Consider the following 25,939-nt stretch of genomic DNA (forward strand, 5'->3'; position numbering starts at 1 on the left):
ATTCTTTCTCACCACTTGGAGTTACCAAGATAGGTTTTACATGGGAGTTTGGTTCCAAGGCCCACCACTTGTCCAAGCTAACTCTATTGAAACATAGAGAGAAGCAAAGGTCCACCACTTGTCCAAGCTAGGCTCCATTGAAACATGGAGAGAAGGATGCTCCACCATTTGTCCAAGATAGGCTCCATTGAAACATGAAGGGAAGCAATCTGCACCATGTCTCCAAGATTCTAGGATCCATTGAAATACCTTAAACCCACGATATTGTTTACATGTGGGGTTTAACGTCAAGGTCAGTCACTTTTCCAAGCTATTATCCCTAGTAGCATGAGTGGTTGGGTCTCAAGATTTACCACTTTTCCACTCTATGTCGTTATATTATGAAGATCTAGGTTCTAAGGTCGACCACTTGTCCAACCTATAAGGCTAGATCTTAAAGGGTATTATTTCTCACCACTTGGAATGACCATGATATGTTTTACATGGGGGTTTGGTTTCAAGGTCCACCACTTGTCCAAGCTAACTCTATGGAAACATAGAGAGAAGCAAAGGTCCACCACTTGTCCAAGCTAGGCTCCACTGAGACATTTAGAGAAGGATGATCCCCCATTGGTGGAAGATAGGCTTCATTGAAACATGAAAAGAAGCAAGTTGCACCATGTCTCCAAGATTCTAGGATCCATTGAAATACCTTAAACCCACGATATTGTTTACATGTGGGGTTTAACGTCAAGGTCAGTCACTTTTCCAAGCTATTATCCCTAGTAGCATGAGTGGTTTGGTCTCAAGATTCACCACTTTTCCACTCTATGTCATTATATAAAGAAGATCTAGGTGTTAAGGTCGACCACTTGTCCAACCTATAAGCGTATATCTTAAAGGGTATTCTTTCTCACCACTTGAAATGTCCATGATATGTTTTACATAGGGGTTTGGTTCCAAGGTCCACCACTTATCCAAGCTAACTTTATTCTTCTCATAGAGAGAAGCAAAAGGTCCACCACTTGTCCAAGCTAGGCTCCATTGAAACATGGAGAGAAGGATGCTCCACCATTTGTCGAAGCTAACTCTATTGAAACATGGAAGGTTTACATTCAAGGTCCACCAGTTGTCCAACCTATTAACGCTAGTAGCATGAGGGGTTTGGTCTCAAGATTCACCACTTTTTCACTCTGTGTTATTATATTAAGAATATTTGGGTATTAAGGTCCACCACTTGTCCAACCTATAAGACTATATCTTAATGGTTATTCTTTCTGACCACTTGGAGTGACCATGAAAGGTTTTACATGGGGTTTGGTTCCAAGGTCCACCACTTGTCCAAGCTAACTCTATTCAAACATAGAGAGAAGCAAAGGTCCACCACTTGTCTAAGCTAGGGTCTATTGAAACATGGAGAGAAGGATGCTCCACCATTTGTCCAAGATAGACTCCATTGAAACATGAAGAGAAGCAAGCTGCACCATATCTCCAAGATTCTAGCCTCCATCGAAATACCTTAAACCCACGTTATTTTGTACATGGGGAGTTTACATTCAAGATCAACAATTTGTCCAACCTATTATCGCTAGTACATGAGTGGTTTGCTCTCAGATTCACCACTTTTCCACTCTCTATCATCATATATAAGAATATTTGGTGTTTAAGGTCCACCACTTGTCCAACCTATAAGACTATATCTTAATGGTTTATTCTTTCTCACCCCTTGAAAGACTATATCTAATGGTTATCCCAAGCTATTATTGCTAGTAGCGTGAGTGGTTTGGTCTCAAGATTCACCACTTTTATTAAGAATATGTGGGTAAGGTCCACCACTTGTCCAACCTATAAGGCTACATCTTAAAGGTTATTCTTTCTTACTACTTGGAGTGACCATGATAGGTTTTACATGGGGTTTGGTTCCAAGGTCCACCACTTGTCCAAGCTAACTCTATTGAAACATAGAGAGAAACAAAGGTCCACCACTTGTCCAAGCTAGGGTCCATTGAAACATGGAGAGAAGGATGCTCCACCATTTGTCCAAGATAGGCTCCATTGAAACAGGACGAGAAGCAAGCTGCACCATGTCTCCAAGATGCTAGGCTCCATCGAAATACATTAAACCCACGATATTTCATAGATGAGGGTTTACATTCAAGGTCCACCACTTGTCCAAGCTATTATTGCTAGTAGCCTGAGTGGTTTGGTCTCAAGATTCACCACTTTTATTAAGAATATGTGGGTGTTAAGGTCCACCACTTGTGCAACCTATAAGGCTACATCTTAAAGGTTATTCTTTCTTACTACTTGGAGTGACCATGATAGGTTTTACATGGGGTTTTGGTTCCAAGGTCCACCACTTGTCCAAGCTAACTCTATTGAAACATAGAGAGAAGCAAAGGTCCACCCCTTGTCTAAGCTAGGGTCCATTGAAACATGGAGAGAAGGATGCTCCACCATTTGTCCAAGGTAGGCTCCATTGAAACATGAGGAGAAGCAAGGTGCACCATGTCTCCAAGATGCTAGGCTCCATCGAAAAACATTAAACCCACGATATGTCGTAGATGAGGGGTTTACATTCAAGGTCCACCACTTGTCCAAGCTATTATTGCTAGTAGCCTGAGTGGTTTGGTCTCAAGATTCACCACTTTTTTCCACTCTATGTCATTATATTAAGAATATGCGCGTGTTAAGGTCCACCACTTGTCCAACCTATAAGGCTACATCTTAAAGGTTATTCTTTATTACCACTTGAGTGACCATGATAGGTTTTACATGGGGGTTTGGTTCCAAGGTCCACCACTTGTCCAAGCTAACTCTATTGAAACATAGAGAGAAACAAAGGTCCACCACTTGTCCAAGCTAGGGTCCATTGAAACATGGAGAGAAGGATGCTCCACCATTTGTCCAAGAAACTCCATTGAAACATGGGGGGTTGCACTGTTCAAGGTCCATACCACTTGGTCCAAGCTATTAGTGCTAGTAGCATGATTGGTTTTGTCCTCAAGATTCACCCTTTTTCACTCTATGTCATTATATTAAGAATATTAGGGTGTTAAGGTCCACCACTTGTCCAACCTATAAGGCTATATCTTAAAGGTTATTCTTTCTTACCACTTGGAGTGACCATGATAGGTTTTACATGGGGGTTTGGTTCCAAGGTCCACCACTTGTCCAAGCTAACTCTATTGAATAATAGAGAGAAGTAAAGGTCCACCACTTGTCCAAGCTAGGGTCCATTGAAACATGGAGAGAAGGATGCTCCACCATTTGTCCAAGTAGGCTCCATTGAAACATGAAGAGAAGCAAGATGCACGATGTCTCCAGATGCTAGGCTCCATCGAAATACCTAAAACCCCACGATATTTCGTAGATGGGGGGTTTACATTCAAGGTCCACCACTTGTCCAAGCTATTATTGCTAGTAGCCATGGTTTGGTCTCAAGATTCACCACTTTTCCACTCTATGTCATTATATTAAGAATATCTGGGTGTTAAGGTCCACCACTTGTCCAACCTATAAGGCTATATCTAAATGATATATTTTTTTACCACTTGGAATGACCATGATATTTTTACATGGGGTTTTATTTCCAAGGTCCACCACTTGTCCAAGCTAGATCTATAAACATATATATTATACATACAATATTCCAACTAGATTCCCCTACCTACATGTCCAAGCTAGCATGGATTGCTCTAGCTTGAAGGGCCACCACTTGTCCAACCTATTACTCTCTTATGTAAGGGAGATCTCGCTATAAATTCAAAACCTTCCCGCCTAAATTTAAAATATCCCTCCCAAATCTTAAATATCCCGCCTAAATTTTAAACTATCCCGCCCAAATTTTAAAATTCAAACTTTTTTATAAAAATTTAAATTTTACTACTTAAATTTAAAATATTCCACGCAAAATTGATTTTAAATTCAAGTTTACCACAAAAAGATATCATTATACCACCTAAATTCAAATATGCAAACCTCAAATCATTATATTGTACATAAATTCAAACAAATTCAAATTAACAAGCCTAAACTGATATTAGTTTGCATAGATATGAATTTATCACACCTAAATTATGTCACCATGTTAGAGAGAGTGGTTAGAGAATTTGAACAAGGTCCACCACTTGTCCAACCTAGATACCAAGAAGGATTGAGTGTACAAGGTATTGTTTGGAGGTCCTTATAGTCCATTGGTCTCAAGGTCCACCACTTGTGGTAAGGGTCACCAAAAAGTGTATATATTCATCCAAAGAAATACACGTATTTTTGGTCTACATGTCCTAGTTTAAACCATTTATGTCCATTAGGTGTATCACTAAACAACACTACTATTTTTGAGAAACAGAAGTTACAATCATATCTACAAATGGATTAGAGGAAAATCAGCTCAGCATACATCCAGAACTCGCTACAAGAATCGACTTTAACAGATCACGCAAGTAAGTCTTCCATTCAATTTTACTAGTATTACAATGTGTTAGTTATTTGTGATATTTATGTATGTATATATACTATGTGTGCATATCGTAATTAAGTGTAATTGTGTATCTGCATTATGTATGAGTATTACAATGAAATAACACAAATATACATACATACACATAGATAACACAGACGCACACATACATGAGCATGTATTTTCAAGAGAGAGATAGCAAATACAGAGATAGATAGATAGAGAGAGAGAGAGAGAGATAAATAACTGTTTTTTAGAGAGAGGAGAGAGAAAGATAACAGATTTCACTGTGTTTATGTATGTGGAAGAGAGGAAGACGATGTATGGGAATATGTGCACGTATTTTCAAGAGAGAGACAACAAGATAACAGATTTCATTGTGGTTATGTATGTGGAAGTGAGGAAGACGATGTGTGGGAATATGTGCATGTATTTTCAAGAGAGAGACAGCAAGATAACAGATTTCACTGTGGTTATGTATGTGGAAGAGAGGAAGACGATGTGTGGGAATATGTGTATGTGTGCGGGGATACTTTTAAACTATGTATCTCTGTCTTTTGACGAGAGAGTGTGTGTGCAAGAAGAGTTACAGAGAACCATCTTCTCTATATGGAGAAAGACAGAGAGTGAGAGAGAGAGAAATACCTGTTTTTTCTCTATTCGTGAGGTGTGCAATGTCTCCTGAGAAGACTGCCCGATCCTGCCCTTCTGGAAAGCGTTGTGTACGCTGCTGTTTCTTTGTCTTGTGCGCGAACTTTCAATCCTGTGCACTCCACCTGTGTGTTGTGTACGATGCCGAGCTTGCTCCTCTACGTGCGCGTATACTTCAACTGTGTGCGATCCGTGTGCGCTTTCTGTGTTTTTGCTGCTCGCCTGCTTTCTCTGTGTGCGTTTCTCGTGCGCTCTCTGTGTGCCTAATCTTGATAGGGTTTATTAGAATGCCACGTATGCTACAAGTCCATGTTTTATCATAGGATTAAAAAAAACAAAAGCAATATAAAAAATTAACCAATTCACACGGCCAAAATTAAAGAAATCATGGTTGAAAATATGAAAAACATGCATAACTCTATACTAGGAATTCACTTTTTTAAAAAAAATCTTTGACTCCGCCCGGGGCGCTGCCCCGGACCCCGCCCAGAACAATATCCCAAAATCAACCTCCCAAGCCCCGCCATCGAGAGCGCTATATTCCACATCCCCATCAAGAGCGCTACCCCCAAACCTCACGTGGAAGCGTTGCCTTGTCACCCCATTGTGGCATTGCCCTAAGACCCCGCATCTGGAGTGCTAAATGGGAACATTCTTCATTAGTGAAATTTTGAACATAAATTATATTAGCATATACTTAAATATAATACAAATATTAACATATTAGCTATACTACTAATTTACTATAGCAGTTCTAGATTATGTCCCATACTATATTTAAGGTGCCAAAGGTTTGGCCTTATGGTCCTAGATTTAGCCAAGTGGTCAACACATATAGGACCAAGTGCACACTGTGCCACAAAACTTGGCCACCACTTCACTTGCCAAAGTTTAGGCCACATGGTCAATCCTAACTTTCCAATGTTCTTATTATGTCACCTTTTGCCTCGTGGAAAACCTAGGCTTGTTTTCACATACTCAGGCACTTCAAGCCACAATAAATTGTCATTACTCTTCGACAACCCTTTTGTTCAAGTCTTTGAAAAAACATTGTTTAAGGCCACCCTAAACCATTTTCATTTAGGGGTGTCTAAAACTAGCTTTTTGGCAATTCGAGAAGAAAATGGTCAAAGTTTTATACTTAGTTTTAACCACTTGACCAATTCAAATATTGGAAAGCAAGGTCTTGTAATACTTTTCTTTGGACATCACACATTAAAACTAGGTCCCTCACTTGTCCAAGCTATGCTCTAATACAATAAAGGGCTTTTGGTTTCAAGATGCACCACTTTCCCAACCTTGATTCCATTAAAGAAGCTAGCTCTACTTAGACATTTAATAGCAAGGTCTTGCAGCAGTTCAGATTGAACATTTTCCATGGCAGCTAGGTCCACCACTTATCTAAGCTATGCTCTAATAGAGTAAGGGGGTTTTGGTTTCAAGATCCACCACTTGTCCAAACTTGATTTGGGAAGCAAGGTCCTATAATAGTTTGCTTTGGACATTCACCATTACAACTAAGTCCACCACTTCTCCAAGCTATGTTCTAATACACTAAGGAGGTTTTGGTTTCAAGGAGAACCACTTGTACGACTCTGTTTTTGGAAGTAAGGTCTTTACATAGTTCACCTTGGACCTTGGACATTGGATACTACAACTAAGCCCACCACTTGTCCAAGATATCCTCTATATATAGCCAAAGGGTTTGGGTTTCAAGATTCACCACTTTTCCAACCTTTCTTCCATTAAAGAAAGGAGGGGCTTTATAACTAGGTCCACCACTTGTCCAAGCTATGCTCTGATATGGAAAGGGGATTTTGGTTTCAAGGTCCACCACGTGTTCAACCTTGCAAGACTCAAGGGATACTTGGACATTGGAAAGCATAGTCCTATAGTAGTTGATAGGTGGCAGTGGGTATTACAACTAGGTCCAACCTATGCTCTCATATAGCAAAGAGGCTTTGCTTTCAAGGTCCACCACTTGTCCAACCTTGCTTCCATTAAAGAAATGAGGGGCTACGTAAACATTGGCAAGCAAGGTAGCAAGGTTCTAAGGTGTTTCACCTTGGATATTGGGCATTATAACTAGGTCCACCACTTGTCCAAGCTATGCTCTGATAAAGAAAGGGGATTTTCGTTTAAAGGTCCACCATGTGTTCAACCTTTCTAATATAGAAAGGGGATTTTTGTTTCAAGGTCCACCACGTGTTCAACCTTGAAAGACTCAAGGGATACTTGGACATTGGAAAGCATAGTCTTATAGTAGTTGATAGGTGGCAGTGGGTATTAAAACTAGGTCCAACCTATGCTCTTATATAGCAAAGAGGCTTTGGTTTCAAGGTCCACCACTTGTCCAACCTTACTTCCATTAAAGAAATGAGGGGCTACGTAAACATTGGCAAGCAAGGTAGCAAAGTCCTAAGGTATTTCACCTTGGATATTGGGCATTATAACTAGGTCCACCACTTGTCCAAGCTATGCTCTGATAAAGAAAGGGGATTTTCGTTTCAAGGTCCACCATGTGTTCAACCTTTCTAATATAGAAAGGGGATTTTTGTTTCAAGGTCCACCACGTGTTCAACCTTGAAAGACTCAAGGGATACTTGGACATTGGAAAGCATAGTCTTATAGTAGTTGATAGGTGGCAGTGGGTATTAAAACTAGGTCCAACCTATGCTCTTATATAGCAAAGAGGCTTTGGTTTCAAGGTCCACCACTTGTCCAACCTTACTTCCATTAAAGAAATGAGGGGCTACGTAAACATTGGCAAGCAAGGTAGCAAAGTCCTAAGGTATTTCACCTTGGATATTGGGCATTATAACTAGGTCCACCACTTGTCCAAGCTATGCTCTGATAAAGAAAGGGGATTTTCGTTTCAAGGTCCACCACGTGTTCAACCTTGAAAGACTCAAGGGATACTTGGACATTGGAAAGCATAGTCCTATAGTAGTTGATAGGTGGCAATGGGTATTACAACTAGGTCCACCACTTGTCCAACCTATGCTCTCATATAGCAAAGAGGCTTTGGTTTCAAGGTCCACCACTTGTCCAACCTTGCTTCCATTAATATAGCAAGGAGGATTTGGTCTCAAGGTTCACCACTTGTCCAACCTATGCAAACCTTTTTCATGTTGTAGCATGATTTTTGGTTTGAAGAGTATTTTTCTATAACTATGGATTTAACAATGTAATCTTTTTACTTACAGGATGGACTTCGAATCTGGGGAGAAAGTACATATGATACTTGACAATGAAATCGTTGGTATTGGTTGTGTGTGTAGAACAGATCCAGATTCCACTTGTGGTGGTACAAAGATAGGGCTGGGAAATGTCTCCATACTAGTGGAGGAATGCTTGAAGGATGTGGTCCTACCTTTTCCTACAATGGATACTTCATCTCTCCAAGGCTCATTATGGAGTGCTGTTCGATGGTCAAAGCTTCTTTTGCAATCTTTTGTATTAAATGGGAACTTAATTGATCCACACGAAAGCTACAATGGTGATGAAGAACATGATCATTCTGATCCTCTAGTTACAGATGCAATACCTATGACAAGCCCAGAATTTGAAGCAATGATTCGAGAGTCTTGGAGAAATCAGAGGGTCCTTTTAAAAGATGACACAATGATGCAAACCATGAATGAAGGGACCATCTTATATGTATTTCCACATGATTATGTCAACTTTCAGGAACTTGGTCCTGATTGTGTGGGTGTGGGTATTGAAAGAGAAAATGCAAGCATTCATGATGTGGTTGAAGTGGGTAGCATCACTTTGCTAAAGTGGCCCATCAAGCAGACAACAATGTTGAATGGGAGCCCATTACAACGCTTTGTTCCTGTTGATGGCATGCATGCTACATATGAGGATGTATCCAACGATGGCAATGTTGGAAAAAAACTTGATGGGAGTAATGTTATCCAGTTGTCAAGGAAGAGACGATACACTTTCATGAACAGGACTCAAAAATCAAAAGCAGCACCAGCTTCGACTTTTTACCTTTCAAACAAATCAATTCAAAGGGTATCATGCATTGATTGTTGTGCACAAAAATGCTGCCAATTTGCAGATCGTGATATGGTGACAAGGTTACGACAACAATTTTGGGGAGAGTCTCAAACATCACGCACTAATTATGTTTATGATGTTCTTTCTATATGTTATCAGAAAGATGAAAAGTCACGATACCAATTCAGGCTAAATGGCTCTATTGTTTGTTGTAGAGCATGGTATGAGCTACATGGAATACCAAAGACATCATTTTATCGATACAAGGAGAACTTTGAAAATGGTGTGCGCCAATATGTACATGGGAACACATGTACATTGAGAAGGGGACTTCAACATACTAGTTTAGCAAGAGCACTACTAAACGAGTTTGTGGAAAATAACTCTGAGAAGATGCCACATAGAAGTAGAACACTGCTAGATGGCTCAAGAGAGACTCAATTGGTGATTCCATCAACATACAAACAAGTGGATATTTTATGTGAAATCAACACGACACTTGACCAAATGGGCTATGAGAAGAAGCTATCCCAATCTTCTTTTGGTAGAATTTGGAACAAAGAGTACCCACATGTCACTTTAACAAAGACGAGTGAGTTCTCTAAGTGCAATATTTGTAGCTCAATCAAGGCAAGGTTAGAAGCTAAACCTTCTCTTGAAGAGAGAGCTCTTCTCTTGAGGGAGAGAGAAGTTCACATGGCACAACAAAAGAGTTGCAGAAGCCTATATTATGCATGGCGCACGTATTCAGAAACTCAACCACAAAAATATGTATGCATAATCCATGATAAGATGGATCAAAAGAAGACTGCCATTCCTAGATTACGCATTGTTCCCAAGGGTGTGGATTCAGGATATAATCTGCAGGTGGCATTGATTGGCATGATCACTCATGGACATGGAGAAGGTCATTACGGACACTTTGTCTTGAATGGTTTGTGGCCAGCTGATCCAAATCTTACAATTGGCTCAATTGCTAATTGTTTACATAACCTCGAGAGGATAGATAAGCATCCTCTTGGTGATCTAGTAACAAATGGACTTCCAAGGAGCAATATTTCACTACTACATGCTTTGAACTCAAGGGATGCTTTGGACTACCATAACTTGAGTGATGGAAAAGAGCCCATTGTGCAGTCGTCAGAAATTGCAGAAGAGGAATTGGGGTCAACATTTCGCAGATTGCCAGAGAACTTGTTGCTACAATTGGATAATTGTGCAGGGGAAAACAAAAATCGATACTTATTTGCCTATTTGTCAATGCTTGTTGCAAGGGGTGTTTTCAAAACCATCCAGCTGGGATTTTTAATGGTTGGGCATACACATGAGGACATAGACGCCATGTTTAGTAGGTTTTCAGAGAAGTTGAGAGTTACACAAACCTATACTTTGCCACATTTGATGGATACATTACGAAACAGCTCATCTTCATCTCCAGCTCCATTTTTTCTCACAAAGATCCCTGATTTCAAGCAATATTGTGATGGCTATCTTTGTGATGGACAAGACATACTTGTTGGACATTCCAAACCGCTTCAGTTCAGGTTCTTTATGCAGGATGAGACACCAATGATGCAATATAAGGCACATGTAGGTGTATCAAGTTGGAGTGGAAGTATTCGCCTTTGGAAAACAGACACAGAAGGCAAGCCAATGTTACCACATGGAGATCCACCTCTAGTACAAATGGCGGAGTATGTCAAGGCCCACGAAGAAGTCATTTTGGGGCTAAAGAACTATATAAAATTTTGGAAAAATTTAGGGAATGGTTCAAGTATTCCGCGATATTATAGACCCGTGATAGATTATTGGAGTAAGGTAATTGAAGAGATTGGAAAAGCAATCATATCAGAGGGAGTCTTGTATGAAATGTTTTGGCCAAAAACTCAAGAATATTCTCATCTACAAAGCACTACAATGAATTTGCAACAAGGAGCAGAAAGATTCCTAGGCCTTGAAGAGTTGAACGATCATTTTTGTGGGCCTCAACGAGATAGGCCAAGGGAAGAGTTTGACCCTATGTCTGATGTGCACCAAGGTGACTTTCTTATGCTTGTTCCGAGTGACACAGAAATCTATCCAGTGTGGCTTGCAATGGCTTTATCTGACATTGATAATGAGCCTACATCACCAAACTACAGAAAACTCTTGATTCAATATTGGGCACCTTGCGCGAGAAAAAGTGGGATGACAGATACTCAAGCTTACAGTAATTGTTGGAAGGGTTATTGGGCTGTCAACTATAAGGACCCACAAGTGTGGGAAACTATAGATGCAATTGTTTGGTCCTGGAGACCCAACAAAGAAGGACCATTTTCTAGAATAAAGATTCCAGAAAGACATGCTCTAAAAGCCAAAGAAGGCCTCACTCGTGCACATCAGCCACACTTGGATCAAAGTTCAGATATGGTATCAAATGTGGAGTAGAATTATGTGGAGCTTCTATTGTGACTATACTAGTCAATTTGTAAACAAAATCTTTTTTGTATCTTCCTTTGTTTTATGTAATTTATAGTTATTATTCAAATCCATGTGTTGTACATCCTCTTGACTTTTGGTGTTTATCAACACCACAATCCTATGAGATTTTCACTTTATTTACTAGCCACACACCTCAATTTTTCCCACTTTAAGTGGAAAATTCCCAAATTACATGAATTCGGTCGATTTGGAGATTCCCATAATGTGAGATTTTTACCAAAATACCTAATATGGTCTTACATAAGTAATCCTCATGCTCTCTTGTATCAATAGGCACTTGTAGAAGTCACTTTAAGCATGTCAAACTATGTCATGAATGATCTAGTATCCCGCGGTCCCCATGCATATCCTTTAACATACATCATGTGAATTCAGAAAGAAAGGCAATCCAGTACATATGTCAAAGCCTCCATGCTCTATTTGGTGAATTGAGAAGGAAAGGCACTACATCTAATACATATAACAAAGCCTCCATGCTCTATTCGAGTTGGATGTATTCCTTTTTTGAGTTGAGTTCTTGCTATGAGCATGAAATTTGTCATGGCACTAAGCTGTTAGCAGTTGTGTTTGCCAATTAAACATTTTGGCACTACAACACGTCATGAAAAAATCAACGTTTGTATCAACGCAAATAAACGTGGTTTAAACTTAAAATGCGTCGAAATAAGCATCCCAATACACATCGTAATCGTAGCGTCGATATACAAATCACTTTCTATATCGACGCTCATATCGATGCCTATAACGACGCTTATACCAGCGCCTCTACAGACGCTCATACCAACGCCTGTACAGACCCCTGTATCGATGCTTGTAAAGACACCTGTACAGACGCACAAACCGACCTCTGCACCTGCAAATTTTTTTTGAATAGAGAGTAGTGCCATTTGTTGCTACATGTGCTGCACTAACAAAGACACAGCCTCTCTACTCAAAAGAAGAAGGAAAATGCAATCGCACTTTGCATTGATATAGATTGATAGTGCATCATACAAAAATAAAGAAGTGTTAAGCAAACAACCATAAATATGAAACTAGAAATTGCAATAATCAAAACCATGATAACCATAACTATTACCATTACCATAAATAAACACAAAACTATAAGTATAACCAAAATGATAACCTCAACAAAAACCATAACCTTAAACTTAAACATAATGATTACCTTAACCATAAAAAAAACATAATCTTAACCAATTCCAATGACATAATTATAAACAAAATTATGACCATTGCCACTATCATAACCATAAACATAAACATAAGCATGACCATAAAAAGGTGTCAAAACCATAACCATTGCCACTGACATAACCATAAAAATACCATATCCAACATTAGGAAAAATATGAACCCTCTATGGGCCCTTTGGGATTAAGGTTAATTAGAGGCCAGCCAATAGGAAGAGGGTGGTGGACACACTCTATACCCTCAAAAAAGTAGGGGGACAAGGTAGCCTTACACCTCTTAATGGCCTCTTACCTAATGAGAAGGTAAGGGAGGTGGCTAGGGGAAAGGGAGGGGCGGGGGGGGGGGACCACTTTGACCTTTTTTCCCCCACTTTTTGGCCCGGATTTAAAAATACACTAAAAATTTCAAATTTTCAAAAAAAATCAAATTTCAAGTTTTCCCTCCTTAAAAGGTCCCCTAACCTATTTCATGGTCAAAAAAGTATTTTTGACCTCCAAAAGTCAAAAACGTGCACTAAAAAATTCCAAAAACTTAAATTTTTTCAAAAAAATTCAAAACATCATTTTCCACCCTCCAAAGTCTTTCCAAACCTATTCTATAGCTAAAACTGATTTTCTCTCTCTACAAACCCTTTTCCAAGCTCTCCATGGCTGCAACAACCACATGCACCCCCTATAGTCCAACATTATCTCTCTACTAGCTTTCTCCCATCTCCATTGTAGCACCAAGCAAGCTTCTTCCCCATCTCTTCCCCTTGCCCACCACATAGTTCCACACCAAGCTAGCTCCTCTTCCTTCTCTCACCTCCATTACAGCATGAAACAAGATTCTCCTCCTTCTAGTTTCATTCACTCGCACTACATGGAAACCTCTACTCCCGAAGGTGGAAAAAGCATCAACTCACATGACTTGCATACCACAAGAACAGGAGGTGTGAATAGTGCATGGGCATTGCAAGGATTCATCTCCAACATAAAGATAGAATGGTGAGAAAACTACCCTTGTAGCTTACATTCAGAGCTTAAGATCATCTCCATCTTTAAGTTTATCATGCTAGAGGGAATTAACCTCTTTATGGATTTCAATGTTTAGGCTTCACACCTCATAACATTGGGTGGTGCTATTTTGTTGATGGCTTTGGTGCGCCATCTATAGTTTTGTAGCATGTGATTGAGTCTCACAATGTAAGTAAGTTGTGTTATCTATGGAGAGTTATCAAAGATTTTTCTTATAATTTATTCTTTGTGTAGTTGTCATTAGATTATTAGAATGATATCATTTTGTACTTTATAACTTTGTGCTCACATAATCTGTTGTTTACTTACAGAGTCAACTTGTTTTGAGAGGACATGAGCAAGCAACCATGTGCAGAGATGGAAATCACCCTATTTTTGTTCCGTGAGGAACCTTTCACTACCGTGTTAAAAGATTTTGATAAGAATAGTAGGATTTTTGTAGAATCTTGAACCAATAGGTACTCTCTAGGAGCTCTTAGAAAAGCCATCCCTATAGTACTACTATCTTCCCTAGTGTCATAGACACACAAATACTCGTGTATATGAATCTCTATATGAGAAAGACAAATACTTGTAAGAGAAGCCTAACAGCAACAACATTGTCTCCATTTGTAATTATTTTTATGAGGCTAGATTCCTCTATAAATACAATATAAATATTTCTTTTTGTTAAATGGTGTCGCACTGAGTGAGAGTATTTTATTTAGATTACTGGAGTTTCATACAGATTTGAGAAATATTGTTGATTTTTTTGGATATTCTGATTTGTCTGTAAGATGTTTGAAGTTTCAAGTCTTAATCATTCCACCATGAAGAAATTCATGCAATATTTTGATTTCAATTTAATCACTAATGGTTATTCTTATTAAGTGGATCATAACCTTTTTCAAGATGTCATCATTTGGGGATGTTGAATATATATCAATAGCAACATTTCAAAAGTTGAAAAAGCTAAATTCTTGCTTTCCAAAATGTTATTGTTTCCATACTATTCCTATGCCAAGCTTGACTTAGAGAAATGACAACTTGAGATGGAGGTGTAGATATATAGGGGTGAATTATTATTGATTCTTGTTTCATCATATATATTATAAAGCCTTTGAGTTTCCACCTTTTTGAGTAGTGTTGACAAGTTTTTGGTATCAAACCTTCTTAAATATCCCTATTCATTCGCTATTGGTAGCTATTTATTTGGTATTGTTAAAGATCATACCAATATCTATCACCTTGTGAACTTAATTGTTGAATTGCGGATTTGATTTTTACTATGTAGCTCATTTGGATAGAGAAAGTGTAAACATAAATTATAGATACATGCATTGTTAACATAGAAGATATGTATCACTCGAACCTATATAACTGCTAATCAAGAAACCTTTGGTCGGATACTATAACAATAGGGGTCACATGTGGTTTTAAATACCAAAGAAATGGCTTAACCAAAACATTTCCAAGAACACGAGGTGAACACAAGGAAGTAAAAATTGGCTCCTTGTTTGGTTGATTTCTAGTGCTAAATGTTCTGAGTGCACAAAATTTGTGAGGCCTTTGACCTTGCGAGTTCACTAAAGTATATGTAACATAGCACATGTGTTCAACAGAAGGGAATTTATATTCTTGTAAAGTTACAGAAACATGTGTAGGTAAGGCCTATAAGGGCTACTTTCAATCCATTGTGGTGAACGGACATGATATAGGAAAATTTGACATAGTGAATACTCCGGACATCAAACACTACAACTCTATCTCATGGCCATACATTAAAAAAAAGCCCCTATTTGTCATTTTGAAGCCCCAGAGACCCTCAACAAGAGGGACCACAACGGCGCGTAGAATGCCCATCCAGGCACAAATAGGGACCAAGATATTTCCAAGAACAGGGGATGGACACAAGGAAGTAAAAAATGGTTGATAAGCATGATACAAGGTTTAGGTATCTGCCATTTGGGGGGGGGGAGGGGTTGCTATGAACACATTAAACTGCCCAGTTCTATCTCATGGACATGCATTAAAAAAAGCTTGTACTTGTCATTTTAGGGGCCCAGGGACCCTCAACAAGAGGGGCCACAAGGGCGCGCAAACTGGCCATCCAAAATTTTTGGATGGCCAGTTTGCGCGCCCTTGTGGCCCCTCTTGTTGAGGGTCCCTGGGCCCCTAAAATGACAAGTACAAGCATTTTGGATGGCCAGTTTGCGCGCCCTTGTGGCCCCTCTTGTTGAGGGTCCCTGGGCCCCTAAAATGACAAGTACAAGCTTTTTTTAATGCATGGCATAATACAATGTTTAGCTATTTGTCATTGTGGGGGGGGGGGGGGGGGAGTTTGCTATGAATACATCAATTTTCCCAACTCTATCTCATGGCTATGCATCAAAATTTTTGGATGGCTGATTTGCGCGCCCTTGTGGCCAAATTTTGGATGGCTGATTTGTGCGCCCTTGTGGCCCCTCATGTTGAGGGTCCCTGGGGCCCTAAAATGACAAGTACAGGCTATATTTTTATGCATGGCATGATACAATGTTTAGCTATTTGCCATTGTGGGGGGGGGGGGGGGGGGGGGGGGGGGGAGTTTGCTATGAATACATCAATTTGCCCAATTCTATCTCATGGCTATGCATCAAAAAAAGCCTGTACTTGAATTTTTGGATGGCTTATTTGCGCGCCCTTGTGGCCCCTCATCTTGAGGGTCCCTGGGGCCCTAAAATGACAAGTACAGGCTTTATTTTTATGCATGGTCATAAATCAAGTGGTAAGTTTTTTTTTTTTTTTTTTTAAGTGTTGGACTTTTAAGCTGTTTTCAAGAGCTTCTAGTGTTCAATTGGCTCTGAATCTGTCTGGGCTTGTCTCACATAAATTTGTTCATCTCATCGCGCTCTTCGACTATCGTGTGATGCAAAAAAACTATATCCTACTCGGATTTTCCAAAAATCAACGTGCAAGTTGGCAATTTCTTAAAAAATGATGTAAAACAGACATTTCTTACTTTTTCCTTAATCTACGGGCTCGAACGGGCATTAAAACCATGGAATCTGAAAATACTCAGAGAACCAATGTTTTTTATTGTGTTAAGGACTGCATTTCCTACATACAAAACTTTCTCAAAATCTCACCCTAACACCTTCAAAAGTGGCTTCCAAGGAGTGCCCTCGATCAAAAATTGAAACTGAAGGAAAACAATCAGAATGAACTCCTAGACTGTGTACAAACTTTAAAATAACCAAAATTTCCTTTAAAAAAAAGTTATTGCTAAAAATTTGAAAATAGACCACCCTTAGACTTCCCACAATGATAGAAATCAAAAGGTTCAAGGAGAGGTCTGGTGTCACAAGTGCAAGGTAGGAATCTAATCGAGGCTTATTCCGTCAAGATCTCTTATACTTTATTATGTCTTCTCATGTACAATCTTACCAAACAAAAACAAACTTACACTTTAAATGACAAAAAAAATTTATTTAACTTATCAAACAATCTAAAATATGGTAGACCTAGAGTGCTCTTACACATCAACAAACAAAAAAGTCCAAATTTCTTCTCATTAACTTTGATAAGCATACATCTGTGAACACTTTACAAGGAGTAGTGTGGTCATAGTTCTTACATCCATTCCATGACATGGTATGCTCCTGGGGTGACCTATCACATAAAAATATCTTTGGTAGGAGTGCCCTCATGTTAGGAAAGAGTGTGTTGTTGCTGATGAAAAGTTTTTGCATTGTCCTACTAGGGATCTCTTCATGTCAGCATAACGATTTTTGGTGTAGTGGGAGCCACATTGCCGCTGAGGAGAGCTTTGTGCCACCGTAAAAGCTTCATGTTATGCCAGTTCCTTGAGCCGTTCTTGCAAACAACGCCACTCAACTAGCATAGCAAGAGGTCACCTTGTAACAAAAACATGTATGAATTCAACATTTGCAAGCTATATAATGAAGACACTTGTTAAGTATATGTTGTACAAATTTGCAAGTATTTCTATCTAGCTGGGAATAAACAATATAAAAATATACATTAGGATGAGACTACCACCCCTAATAAGCATGGATTTGAAGCACCTACCTGCAAGATGTAACAAAGAAGACTGTTTTAGAGGAAAAGTGGTGACACTTGGCCTCTCTAACCTGCAGCCTTTCACTATTTGTGCATAAAAGAAACCTTTGTGCCAAGCACTACAAAACAAGTAGAGGCAACACCTTCGACTTCAAAGTTTATGATAAGAAGAACACAATCAAAAGTAAGAAGTATATTGTTACCTTGCATAAAGGGGTGTTTTATTCAAATATGTGATGGTATTGGCAAGATATTGAAGAATCGTCAACATTCATCTCACCGATGCTACGACGTTCCTGGGATGACCTCTGCTCACCCTCATGTGCGGCCTTCGATGCAAACGTTGAGAACAAGCAAATATGTATGCATACGATTTGTGATGTCCTTGAGCACCATGGTAGTTGTTGCATGAGGAAGCAAAGGATGAAAAGAGAGAGGGAGGAGGGAGACAGAGGAACATGGGAGAAGACAAGGGGGTAGTGGAGGAGGGAGAGAGAGGAACATGGGAGAAGACAAGGGGGTAGTGGGGGAGAGAGAGAGAGAGAGTGGAGAAGGAGGAGAGAAGGGAGCAGGGAGGGAGAGGGAGGAACATGGGAGGAGAGAAGGGGACAGTGGGAGAGAGGGAGAGAGGGGAGGAGGAGGAGAGAAGGGACAGGGACGGAGAGGAGAGGGAGAAAGGAGGGAGGAGGAAGAGAAAAGAAAGGTTTTTTTTTTTGGAAGAGTTTTTTTTTTTTTGAAAAATTGGACTTTTAATGCTTGTAAGTTTAAAAAAATGTCAAAAAATACTTTTTTGATATGGATATATGTTGGGGGGGAGTTTTAAGTCAAAAATAAGTAAAAATATTTTATTTTTTTTTAAAGTCAAATTTTGGCTCTTAGTGATCCACGTTTTTTATGATGTGGCCACACCTCTTTATTCCCTTCACTTTCAAAAAGCTAGAGAGAGAAGGTGACCTCTTAGGTCCACATCCTACATGTGTCTAAAAAAAAAGCTAGAAAAGCCTACTCAAAACTAGCTTCTTGAATGCCCTTGTCCCCTTAACCCTACACACCATTAGCCTTAATCCCTAAAAATTAGGATTCCTTACAAGGACCATGCAAGGTTCATATTTCTCCTAATGAAATTGTTGTTAACACCATGAGCATGAGCATGAGCATGAGCATAAGCATAAGCATAAGCATAAGTATAAACATAAAAGAGTTATCAAAACCATAACCATTGTTGCTAGCATAATAAAAAATAAACAATAACCATTGTTAGTGACATAGCAAAAAATAAACCATAACCATAAGCATAAGTATAACAATAAAGGTATTGTTAGAACCATAAACACTTTCATTATGTGCATCATAAGCTTAATCATAATCATAAATAGTGATTATGTGTGTGTATATTTATGTGCACATGTGTGTGTGCATGAAAGAAAAAGAAGAAGCACTCACATTTAAAGAATGTGTGCGTGCGAGAAGTACGAAGAGTCAAGCAAATACCTATAAAAACAAAGCATAAACATTTTTACCCACACATAGAAACACAAATATTTATGTGTATGTCTGTGTGCATGAAATAAAAACAAGGAGCACTTACATTTAAAGAATGTGAGTGTGCGAGAAGTACGAAGGGTCAAGCAAATACCTGCAAAAACAAAGCATAAGCATTTTGTTATCCACACACCCAAACACAAATTTTCTCATTCAAATACAACAAAAAATGTACCTTCTTTGTGTAGAAATGGGTGGAAGCATAGATGAGAAGTCGGAAGACGCAACTCCATGAAGATCTACAAGCAGGGAGGAGCTATGGAGGCGGCCGCGGTGTGGAGAAGAGAGAAAACACAAAAAATGAGCTCTCGGGTATTGTAAAGCAGCAGGCCATCGATACAGATGTCTATAAAGACGCTGATATAGACGTCGGTGCACACGTAGGTACATGCGTCGATTAAAAAAAACGTTGATATAGGTGTCGATATGAGCATTCGTATATGCGTTGGGGTCTGCATCGGTATACGCGACAGAATTTAAAATTTGAATTTTGAATTGAGCAATGTCTCCCTCCATCTTTATCAACGTTTATATCAATGCTCGTCATTGACGTAGAAAAAATAGCGTCAGTAACCAAGTGATCCCTTGTAGTGTGGGTGACATTCTTGAATATGTGTATTGAATCCAAGAGGTGTTGGGTCTTCAATGCACCCGAATAAGGTAAGTTCAAGAATATGGAGTATCTTGACACACCTCTTGGTGGGTTTTTGGCTGGTGGAGTTGATGAATAATGTTCTTCCCATTCTTTTGTTAGAATTGGCACGATAATAACTTATAAGAAACATTGCAATGAATATAATACTAAAAATTATTCAAGACACCCATATGGCTATGTCCAAGGTCAAAGTGGCAAATCCTGCATTTCTTGTTATCCACCAAGTACTGATACAAGTAGTTTTCTACTGTCTCCTTACAATGTGAACCACACCATTTTTCTTTAATTTTAGACCACAAATTCACTCACAATTTTACATAAATAACTTCAGACCCTTTGTCTTTGACCCCCTTTGACTTCACACCCCCCTGGGGTGGCAATTGTAGTAACTGGGGCCGTTGGCTCCATTCTTCATGGAACTGAGTGTGAAGACATGCAAGTCTGGGGCATGCCAAAAAAACCGTCGAAAAGATTAGGCTCCACATAAAAAATCTTTTGCATGCATGTATGCACACATCCATGTGTTTGTACATCACAAGACTCATCACATATTTTTGTGCACATTGACGATCCTCGAGCAATCAATTTCCTTGAGGTAGCATCTTTCAACATGGAATCCTTATTTGCAACTATTTCTTGCATTTGACCTCCATGGGTGGACTCAAAGAAGTTTGCTCTTAATAGTTTATTGACATAAAATTTATTAAAATATGCCTAAAACATGACATGTTTATGAAGCATATGTTCTTGTTTGCATTGTGCATAAGTAACTAGTCTTTCGTGGTTGGCATGTTGGTATCTGGACAAAAGTTTTGAACATGGGTCACAAGTGATTGTATTACGGTTTGGATGAAAGCTAGGTTTCAAGTGGCAGTTGTAAAACATAGTGCAAAAGCAGATGTATTTGCCACAGCCAAGTCCCACCTATGAGCCATATACCCTCATTTGGCATGCCCTGCACCCATGCACTCCAAGAGAGGCATAGTTTCGATTGCCAATCCATGTGTAGTTTCAATGCACTAGAGTACACTCGGAGGATGGGGGGAGGGGTCACTACAATAAGAATTGCCGATCATGTGGGTTCAACAGTAGGGATTATTGTTTTCTATATTTTTTCACATTTTCACATACAGGAAGGCGTTGAAAAATGATCTTTAAAAAAAAATACAAATTGAATTGAAAAAAGGTTTCTTTTATTATTAAAAAATTCATAGATAAGGGGTTTTGTAAATAGTCCTTGAATACATGCGACATATTACATATACAGAGCCCCCCCCCCCAAGGAGTACACCCAAGGATTTTTCCATACCCACTAGTAAACCAAACTTATGACCCCTTGTCATTTAGGACCAACAATGCAAAGTACATACTTGTTGTGGTACAAAATTGTCTTTCCCTACCACCTTGTCCATATTTTCGTTTGTAGTTGGACAACCCATATATGCGAACATCCCTACACACCACTCCTTGTCGACCCCATGGTGGCACTTCTTGTCCTTGACATTTTGCTTGCCTGCATACACCCCCCTAGCTGCCATGATCACAATTGTGGTAAGCGCAATCTACATGCCATGACTATCATTGACCTTACACTTTGCATAACCACTAACTTCCACCTCCCGCCACGTTCTTTCTATACTTAATTCTTTAAAAAAATCCCCCCCCGCCACCCCCCCACTTTGTTTGTGTATGCCGTTGTGGTTTCTACTCTATGGTAAGTGTGCAAATTGCAAAGGTCTACTATGACAATGGTCTTTTATAATATCAGGAATTCAAACGATGGTCTACTGCTCTCTCTCTCTCTCTCTCTCTCTCTCTCTCTCTCTCTCTCTCTCTCTCTCTCTCTCTCTCTCTCTCTCTCTCTCTCTCTCTCTCTCTCTCTCTCTCTCTCTCTCGAACTTCACTCTTCCCTATCTTAATTAGTGGCACACGAATGTTTTTTTTTCAAGTGACGTAGGGAACCTCCTCTTTGTTGTGGTGTATTGCAAGGGAGGGCCTTGTTGTCCTCCCCCTACCTCTTTCCTTTCTCTCTTTAAATTTTGCTTTAATTTCTTGTAATCTCCAATAATGTATACACAATGGAGTCATTTTATAGTGTCATCGAACTTTATTTAATTATTTGCCATGCACTCCGAATGAGAGAGAGAGAGAGAGAGAGAGAGAGAGAGAGAGAGAGAGAGAGGACACGTAATAAATACATTGAAGACCTATAAACTATCTATTTTTTCCTAGGAACCCATGCACGAATCGAATCTGCATGCTGCTATTAGATACTCCTGCTGATGTGCGCTTTAATCGCCTAGACTTGATCCCTGATTAGACGTGGGCCATTGATCCCCTCCTACCCATGAGAGAGAGAGAGAGAGAGAGAGAGAGAGAGAGAGAGAGAGAGAGAGAGAGAGAGAGAGAGAGAGTTAGTTCTAGTCACATGGGGAGAGGGAAATAATGTGTTGTGAAGAAATGGGAAAGAAGCTTTTTGTGCAGACCTCGCTCTTTTATTCATTCATTTTTTGTTGAATATAATTGCGATCGTACCCATGCATGTTATCGTGGATGTACTTGCACCTATATCCACCCAGCTACACATAGCTTCTTTGGCATGTGAAAAAGTCCACTTTTCGTGGAGATTTGATATCAGCATTGGATTCCTTTTGAAAATAAAAAATATATTCACATTTTAGATTTTAGTTTCAATTTTGATTTTTAATCATTTCACTTTGTTTGAGAAAATTTTAATGTTTATTTATTTTTTAAAATTTATTTATGGATTTAGTATTGGAAAATATTAATAAATAGTTGTGATTAATCAATTAATACTTTTTACTTATGCATAAATAATGTTTCAGTACTTGGTTGGCCCAATGCCTTTTTTGACAAACTTGGAAAGAGAGTGTTCCAAATGTCAACATTATGACCGTTGATCATGGAAAAATCGTAACCCTTGATAAATGAAGGTAGACATTGCTTGACGAGCTCGGGCTTGAGCATCTTGAAGGTGTCCTTGGTCCACTCGAGGAAGTGGGGGTAGCTTCACAAGTTGAGGATGTGGTGGGTATGGAGCACCCTTGATGTTGATGGGTTGCAATCGAAGAAAGGCAAAGAGGAGTAGCAAGACCAGAGCTATTAGAACGCTAATTTCAGCTGAAGAGCCTTGCTTTGTTGGTAACATTGAAAGATAATGGGAAAGAAGGTGCAATCACATCCATATATATGTCTTCTTGGTATTGTCTTCTTAGCGATAGATAGTGGCAACAGTAGTGGCATCGTCTTCTTGGTAACGATGTTGTCTTCAGGGCGGCAGTGTGTTCTCACTCACTAACACACACACTATCCCATACCACCAAAAATATAGCAAACAAGGAATAATTTGACAAAAGTCCATTCGTAGCCAACTACCTCAAAAAATCTTGACATCTTATACCACCAAAATTGCATAATCAATTGATGTAAAATCCAAGCACTTCATACACTAGACTCAATAAGTAAATACCAAGATTTTTGGTCTCAAAGATTGGCTAGAGGAAAAATACTCGTAGAATCTTGTCCCATTCAATACATAGCTACCTACCCATGAGTCATACTCACCAAAGGATTTTCTTACCCTTGGAAAGTTGGAGCTTGGAAAAATATCAACCAACACGTAATTCTTAGAGTTGATGTAACACATACTGATAGCCGTTTTTCGGCTCTCTGTGATTGCCATAGTGAGTTATCCCCCCTATCAAATCACTCAAACACTGTGGTTACCCTCACCCTTTCACTGTATATAGGTGCGTGTGAGTTAGGGGACTTTTCCCATATCTCCTTACTGAAATAAAAAACCCTCAATTAGCTAGGCATTGGGCTAATTGAGCCAAAAAAATATAAAATATAAAAAGTATAAGTATATTATGGCCCATGAGTATGTAAATATTTCTTTGTATATAGGACCTAAATAAAAGATTTTTTTCATAATTATTTTGGTATTTATTTAAATATTTTTACCTAGGTGTGTGTTATTTATTCTCTATACATTGCCTCACCATTACCACAATTTTTCTTACCATTTTTCATACTCTTTATTCCATATAGAAATATTTTCATGTAAGCTTCTCTTATATTTGGTGTAACTCCACCCCAACAAAAATCCAAAAAAACTAGTTTTATTTATGTGTATATTTTTTCACTATTGTGATTTTTCCCTTCCTACATCTATTTTGTTTTTTTTCTAAAAAATTAGAACACCAAAAATATTTATCTTTTTATGGTAGCCTCATAATGAGAGAGATTTCTTTTGACCCCTTTATATTTTTTTCACTTATATTTTTATATTTGACATGTACATATTTTTTAGACCCCTCAATATTTGATTTTCTTAGTTGTACTATTCACTTATATCATGATCTCAACAATATCTTCAATTATAGACCTACCAAATAAGGTCAAGGATAGGTGGCATGCATACATGGACTATAGAGGGCTCACTCTTGGAGGTATTCAAAAGAATCATCCAAAGAAGGACCCCACAAGGACCTTGTGCAGTGGAAAAAAACGGTCGGTTTTGCTGAATTTTTAAAGTTCACTTGCTCTCCGAATTTGAAAAGGTGATACAAACAAAAGTTGTAGCTCGTGGGCTGAACTTTTGCCTCAAATTTTTTCATATTTTTTTGAGCTACGAGCTGTGAGCTATGATTTTATTAGTGGACCCCAGTTTTCCCATGCTATGCAGCCACACTCTCTCTTCCACTTTATCATTTTACTCTTTCACACACACTTCTCCACTCATCATCCCCACCTCTCTCACCACTCCTCTCTGCACCCTACTCACCTTCTCCTCAACCTTGAAGAATAAGAGAAACCATGGTGAACTCATACCTCCCACACACAATTCCATTCCAAAATTGACCACCTAGTCTCATTTTTCCTCCTCCAAATTATCCATATCTATAAAAAAAAACCACAAAATTCAGCCTCTTCTCTTAAAAGACAGCATCATGGTGGTTGATTACTCAGCTTCAATTACCTTGTCTCTCAAGAAAGGTTAAGAGTGGAGAAAAAATGTACCGTCAAAGCTAGTGGACCGTCAACAAGCGTCAAAATTGGCCCTACTCAAGACACTTGAAGCATCAACCTTGTAAGAAATCCACCTTTTCTTACCTCTTAAGAGTTTTTCTTCCTTATTTGTATCCTACATAGATACTCCCATTGTAAATATCCAATTCCATTTGTAAATTAATACTAACTCTACTAACACTAACCCACTATGAAAAGTCCTATCACCTCCATTTCTCTCCTCTCTCTTTCCCCACCAACTTCTTGATAATTCCAAGCAAAAGAAATTAGATAAATTGCTGAAAATCTAACCCAACCATGGTTAGAGGAGTAACCCTAGCCTTCAAAATTGCTATAAAAGGAGGGTGTAGCTAACACAAAAAGGGGGGAGAAGAAAGAGCATTATGCTATAGCTTGAGAAGCCAAGCTCAACCTCTTGAGAAGGAGCTCTTGAGTGGAATCTCATTGGCATTAGGCATATGTATGTGTTGTATTAGGGGTGATTAGCAAGGGAACTCTATGCCATTGTAAGAGAGAGTGATCATTAAATTGAGAGTAGGAAATCTATCATTTCTCCTACTAGTGTAAGCCCAACATTTGCTGAATCAAGGAGGGTGAATTTGGACTAAGCATGGATACCTTGTCTCCCTTCCAACGTGAAGTCATGGACAATAATGATGTGTAAGTGTCTTGGTGTTTTATTTAAGTTCTTGATAGCTTGTCTCTGGGTATTGTTATCAATTTAGCCATAAATCCCACATGCTGTAAGAGGGCGACAGGGTGGAGAGGACTCCCCTGGTCTTAAGACAGTGATTGGAGTGGCTTTTTTCTTGTGATGTGTTGTGGTGTAATTTACTCAGGCTATGTTGAACAAATACT

Source organism: Adiantum capillus-veneris, chromosome 7 (genome assembly GCF_014529385.1).
Source record: "Adiantum capillus-veneris isolate H3 chromosome 7, ASM1452938v2, whole genome shotgun sequence".
NCBI classification, from domain to species: Eukaryota; Viridiplantae; Streptophyta; class Polypodiopsida; order Polypodiales; family Pteridaceae; genus Adiantum; species Adiantum capillus-veneris.